Genomic DNA, 6,569 nt, shown 5'->3' with positions numbered 1-6,569 from the left:
CCTCGGGGTCGACCGAGCAGGCGCGACGTCTCCACTTGAAACGGGAGAGGTTTGAACAAAAGAAACCCAGAAGCGGGATGGTGGGAAGGTGCGGGGGGGGCCGGACCTGATTTCTATATAACCCGCCGGATTCCCACAACCACAAACGGATCCGGGCCTCGGTGTGGAGCCGGACACAGCGCGCGTTCGGCGGGCTCGCAGCGCTCCGCTTCTAAGGGCCGGTTGACTCCGCGGCGCAATTGCTTCCCTTGCCCCCCCGCCCCTTGTTGCAGATACACGCTCACCCACACAAACACACCCACACGCCCGCGCGCGTTATCCCAGTCCGCCAACTCGGCCCGAGAACCCCTTTTTCCGATCCCCGGGCGCGAAGGCAGAAGGCAGCCTCCCGCTGCGCCCCTCCGAGAGCCAGTTTTGCGCTCGCTTTGCTCGCTCGCATCCACGTGGCTTTGTCTGGGAGGGAGAGCTATATTAGGGCAGGCAGGCAGGCAGGCAGGGCTCGCGGGGAGGAGGAGGAGGCGGTGGCTGTGTCGGCGGTGAAGGGGCTGTGTCGGCGCCGCCCGGAGCCAAAAAAGGAGGCCCCGCGGCTGGCTTGGAGTCGCGAGCGGCGGTGGCGGCGGTGGCGGCCACTTCGGAAAAGCAAAGGCAGAGGCGGGCGAGCTGCCTGGAGGCGGACGCGGTGAGTGAGCGGAACTGCCTGCCTGCCCGCCTGCTTGTTCGGCGGCGTTAGGCGCCGCGGAGCTCCGCTTCTCGGCAAGGAGCTTCGCCGCTCGGGAAAGAACCGGGCTGAAGGGTGAGGGGGCGCGACCGCGGGAGAGGCGGCCGATTGTTGCGCCGCCTCAGCCGGGCTGCCCTTTCCCAGCCGGGTTTCCCTCAGGGGCGGAGAAGAGACGCGGCTCTGTGGGGGAGAGAGAGAGAGAGAGAGACGGGTCGAGCGAAGGAGACTCCGCGGCGGGGCAGATAAGGAACGCCCGGGTTTAGGGAAGCCCCCCCACCTCTCTCTCTCTCTCTCTCTGACCCGCGTGTCTCTCCACTCGAACGTGGGAACGGTGCCGGGGTGTGTGTGTGGAAAGGGTCTAGGGCTCCGCAGCGGCGGGCAGCCGAACGGGCGCTTCGGGGAGTCAGCCGAGGAAAGGCGGCGTCGTGGGAACTGCAGCCTCGGGGCGGAGGAGGGAAACGCCTGCCTTGCGGGAGGGAAAACGAGCGCGAGTTTGGGGCTCCCCGCTTTGAACGTGTGGAGGCAGTTCGAGGCGCCTCCGGGCTCGAGGCGGGGAGGTGGAGAAGGCGGGCGGGGCGGGCCAAGAAGAAGAAGAAGAAGGGTCCAACTTTCGGGCCGGGATATGTGAAGCACAGCCGAGGCAAAAAAAAAGAAGGCGCCGTGAGGGGGGAAAAAAAGCAGCCTGAAGGGGGCGGGAGGGAAGCGCGGACCCGGCTCTCTTGTGCTTTTATTAGCGGCCGGAGTCCCCGCTGAACGTGAGGAGGCCATTCGGCCCGACCTGAGGAGAACTGCTGGCCGTGACTTTTACTTTACCCGCGCCTTTTTCGGGTCCCCGCCTGGCCTCAGGAAGCGGCGCGTTTCCTCAGCCGCAGCCTGATGAGAGACCGAACTGTGTGTGTTCGTAGTTTTGTGAGTGTGTGTTTGTGTCGCGAGAGGGCTTCGACTGAGTTACGGGGTGGGTGGGTGGGTGGGTGGCAGCTCTCCCGGGTTACGAACCGGGCTGGTGGGGCTTTGCCAGAGCGAAAGGGAGCGGCGGGAGGAGAGGCGCTCCGGGGTCGCCGAAAAGGAAAAAGGAAAGAAGGCGCCCCCCACCCACCCCCGCCGCCTTTTTCCCTTAAGAAACGGAGCCTCGCCACGTGCGCCGCCGCCTGTTTTTAAACCCCTTGCCGCTCCCTCGTTTGGGTCTCCGGAGACTCCGCGGGCGGAGCCGGCATTCCGACGGTCAGCCGGTCGAATCTCCTGCTGCCCTTCAAATTGAGGATAAAAATGGCTCCATAGAACAATACCGGGTAGTCCTCGAACTTACCACCAGTTCGTTTAGTGACCGAAGTTACAACGGCTCTGGGGAGGTGGGGTGGTGGGGAAGGAAAGCGATTTATGACCATTTTGCAGAAGTTCCTAGCTGGAAGCTTTCAAGAAGAGACTGGACTGACATCTGTCACAAATGGTTGTAGGCCCTGTCTCCTGCTTGGGGTTGGGGGGGTTGGACTAGATGACCTACAAGGTCCCTTCCAACTCTGTTATTTTGTTAAGCATCCCTGTGGGTCACCCTTTGAATTGAGGATAAAAATGGCTTGGTAGATCAGTACCGGGGTAGTCCTCGAACTTACCACCAGTTTGTTTAGTGACCAAAGTTACAACGGTGCTTTGGGGGGGAAGGAAAGCGACTTATGACCTTTTTGCTGAAGTTGTGGGAGCTTCGTCACTGGAAGCTTTCACGAAGAGATTGGACTGCCATCTGTCACAAATAGTGTGGGTCTCCTGCTTGTGGGGGTTGGACTAGACCAGTGGTTGCCAACCAGTGGGCCGGGGACCACTGCTGGTCTGCAATAAAATTTTGGTGGTCCGCAGAGAAATGTCACCCCCAAAACACCCCCCAAAGCAATTAATCCAGGCTGCACGGGAACACAAGGTTTGTGTCACTTGCATTGCGAACAACATGAGGTAGTGAGGGGAAGGGGGAAAGGGCGGAGGGGGGGACTTGCCCCACTCGCCCCATGAGCCTGGCCTGGCCACCTGGCTGCTTCTTTCCGCTTCTTTCTTCTTCTGCTTTTGGTAGCACGCAAGGAAAGCAGCAGAAGTCTTTCTTTCCTTCCCCTGAACCCTGCCAGAAATTAGTCTTTGGGACCCTGCAAGGCCTCCTGCTCCAAGAGGCTGCGCCAGCACAACAAGACTCATTTCTGGTGGAATTTGGAAGAGTGAAAGAAAGACTTCTGCTGCTTTCCTTGCATGAATCCAAAAGTCTCTCCTCCAGAGAGCAGAGCTGGAGACGGTATCCTGCGATCCCAAATAAAGAATAAAGAATGGTCGATCAGTAGGAAAATGGGGTGGGGAATTTTTCTGCAGACTTTTTTTTTGCGATTTTCCCAGGGTCTCTGGTCCGCGGGATTTAAAATTATGAGTTTGGTGGTCCCTGAGTTCCAAAAGGTTGGCGATCCCTGGACTTAGATGACCTTACAAGGTCCTGTCCAACTCTGTTAAGTATCCCTATGGGTCACCTGATCCAAAGTCCGGACACTTGGCAACTGACTCGTATTTATGACGGTGGCAATGTTGTCCCGGGGTGGTGTGATTCCCCCTTTGTGTGACCACCTGATGGTGGAAACCGGATTCCCTTTAACAACCATGTGACCAACTTAACAGTTCAGTGATTTGCTTAACAAGGTGGCAAGAAAGGTGGCAGAAATTAACCATTGTCACACTTAGCAACGTAAATTTTTGGACTCAGTTTTTGTTACCTTTAGCTCACCTCACCCCAGCTGAGAGCACCATGGATTAAAGGATGTTGGCCTTTAAAAAGCATATTTGAACTTTTTTTTAAAAAAGTGGGGTTATATTTGCAAGCAGCCTTGGAAGCTGTGCGGAAAGGCAGTGGTTGCATGAAGGTTTTAATTATAGCAAGTAAAATGCAGAGTATTTGTGGTTGTTCTTTTTTCCGACTTGGCATCCAGGAATAGTTTACTAAACTCAGAATGTGCACCTCAAAGCCCCCCCCCCCCAGTCCGACACTTGTGGGCTTTGTGATCCCAATACTTCCAGAACAGGGATGTCTCCACCATGCATCTACTCAGAAGCAGGTAGTGGGATTTAAATTTTTTTACTACTGGTTCTGTGGGCGTGGCTTGGTGGGCGTGGCTTGGTGGGTGTGGCAGGGGAAGGATAGTGCAAAATCCCATTCCCTCCCCACCCCACTAACCTACTTTCCAGCTCTGTTCTCCTGTTCAGGGCAACAAAAGAAGACCCAGCCGATCAGCTGTTACTCGGGAGGCAGAGAATAGATGGGGTTGGCAGGGCCAGTCAGAGGTGGTATTTGCCGGTTCTCCAAACTACTCAACATTTGCGCTATCGGTTCTCCAGAACTGGTCAGAACCTGCTGAATACCACCTCTGTTGCACAACACAGTTAGTCTTCAACTTACAATATTCGTTTAGTGACCGTTCCAAGTTACAATAGCACTGAGCAAAAAAAAAATGTCATGGCTATTTTTCACACAACTGTTGCAGGATGATCAGAACTTGGATGCTTTTGGCAACTCTCACGTATTTATGCTAGTTGCAGCATCCTGGAGTCGTGTGATCGCTTTTCGTGACCTTCTGACATGCCAAATCAATGGGGAAGTCAGTTTCACTTAACAGCTGTGTTACCAACTTCACAACTGCAATGATTCACTGAACAACTGTGGCAAGAAAGGTTGTAAAATGAGGCAAAATTTGAAAACTGCCTTGCTTAGCAAAAGAAATTTGGGCTCAATTGTGGTCATAAGTCAATTTTTCTAGGCTTGGTTATTCTTGCTTCCTAGTTAACTGGGTCGAAGTGTGTATTAAAGAACAACAGGGCTCGTTCAGTGCATTATGCTGGTTCGGCAAATTGTACCTTAAACCGGATAACCCTGGTTTCATGCACTAAGAAATCGAGCCAATGTTTAGCATGAGGTTTGACTATAAAACATCTGGTATGTGTATCAGTTTAGTCAAGAGCAAAAGGGAAATAGAACTCTCTAACTTTTGCTAAGTAGCTGCTTTTTTTGTTCTTTCGCATTTTGCCCTGATCAGATATGAGTGTTGAGAGGAAATGAGAAAAAAAAGTACAAAGTATCACCTATGACAGTTAGCTTTCTGAGAGTGACTTCCTACTTGGAAGCTCTTGAACCAAAGCCAACGACAACAAAAGTTTCATATCTATACATTGTATAAATATGCAACAGTGTTTTTTTAACTACAGTCTTTTTTTTCCGTAAAAAAGGAAAAAGAAATTCAAAAGCTGTTCCGAAGGGAAGAGGGTAACTCCCTCCAGAGGCTCTCAAACTCTACAAGCACTGACTTGCAAGTGAGAAATTGCCACTCAAAAAGTCTACAGCAGCTTTTCCTCTAAGTAGGCCAATGAAAGATACACAGTAGTCTGCCTTCATGTAGAATGCTAAGTTTGGATCCTTTTCCCTTAGTGTACACATGGGATACTCAACTCTTGTGTTAAAAACATGGTGCCATTTATTGTGTGAACCGGTTCAGCACCCAAATTAAACAAACAAGCAAAAGAGAACGTTATTCTTAGCCCAGTAGGGTTTTTTAATTATTATTAAATATACACCTTTCAAGATGCGTTGCAACGATCAGAGAGAAATATCTATATATCTGTAAGCATGGAAGTTAGATTGGTCATCTCCGTGATGACCCTGCAAGAGAAGTACATTTAAAGTAGAAGATTAGTTTTTTTTTATTCTCCAGAGCCCAACAGCTAGTTTATTGGACTGTCTACTATCTATTATATATTACAAAGAAAAGAATGCATTAATCATGGAAAAGATTTTAAAAAATTAATAACAGGGTTTTGTACTGTATATTGAGCATTGGCGCATGTTTCCTAAGCTGGCTCTTTTATCTCTGTGTTGAAGAATTCGTTGTTGCAAAGAAAAGTTGGGATCATTCCATAGATCTCTGTTTTCACTGACTATTTTGGATGAAGAGTTTACTTTCTTAGTCTAACTCAGTGTTGCTCAATCTTGGCAACTTTAAAGAGATGTGGACAAACTCCTATAATTTCCCAAACAGCAAGCTGGGAGATATTCCAGAATTCTGGGAGTTGACGTCCACACTTCTTAAAGTTGCCAAAGTTGAGAAAAACTGATCTAATCTATCAATCTAAGCTCTAATAAGAATAACATGGAGATGAGCGGTCGGAATAACCCACACTGTCTTAATAGAATAACAGAATTGGAAGGGACCCCAGTGGTCTTCTAATTCAACCCCCTGCACAAGTGGGAGACCCTATACCAATTTCAGGCAAATGGCTGTCCAATCTTTTCTTAAAAACCTCCTATGTTGGAGGGCCCATAATTTCTACAGGCAACCCATGATTAACTGTTCTAACTGTCAAGAACTTTCTCCTTAGTTCTAGGTCTTGATGGTTTCCTGGCAAGATGTTTGATTATCTCTGTGTTCCAGCCACTAGCATTATCTTCTTAGTGTAATTATAATAACAACTTTTCATATTCCACTGAAAGAATTGGCAATAGCCATGCTAGCAGAGACTCAAGGAATTTAAATCCAACTTATCTGAACAGATCTAGGTTGAAAATTCTTCTCTATGTTACAATCCCTTTGCATGTCTCTTGAGTATAGATAATGATTTTTCTGGCATAGTCTATATATAGGGCTCTAGTTAGGAAAAACCTCTTTCTGCTTTAAATTATAGCAGTGTGGTGTGAAATTCCAAGTTTCATATAGGATGCAAACTTTTAATTAGAATATGCTGACCGGTAAATAGCATTTATTGGTGGATTAAAATACATTCCACAATACTATCATGAATTAAGGTTAGTTTTTGGTTACTCTTTTTAAGAAAATTTTTTGTA

At 49.5% G+C, this 6,569-nt stretch overlaps 1 protein-coding gene across 2 annotated transcripts in view; it reads left to right on the top strand.

The window, feature by feature from the left end:
* The first annotated feature begins 486 nt into the window (after positions 1–486).
* The window catches only part of ST3GAL1 (ST3 beta-galactoside alpha-2,3-sialyltransferase 1), a 90,461-nt gene continuing 84,378 nt past the window's right edge, over positions 487–6,569 (top strand). Inside the window, exon 1 of one of the 2 annotated variants that reach the window (XM_026703682.2) lies at positions 487–679. The gene's annotated coding sequence lies outside the window, so the exon portion shown is untranslated. Of the gene's footprint in view, positions 680–1,488; positions 1,628–6,569 lie in introns of those variants that run through there. The other variant, XM_087931733.1, reaches the window with a different exon arrangement.

The sequence above is a fragment of the Pseudonaja textilis genome, chromosome 3, assembly GCF_049901715.1.
Source record: "Pseudonaja textilis isolate UNSWEBS1 chromosome 3, rPseTex1.2, whole genome shotgun sequence".
Classification (NCBI taxonomy): Eukaryota; Metazoa; Chordata; class Lepidosauria; order Squamata; family Elapidae; genus Pseudonaja; species Pseudonaja textilis.
The sequence above is the reverse complement of the archived record's forward strand: the minus strand, read 5'-3'. Positions and strand labels throughout refer to the sequence as shown.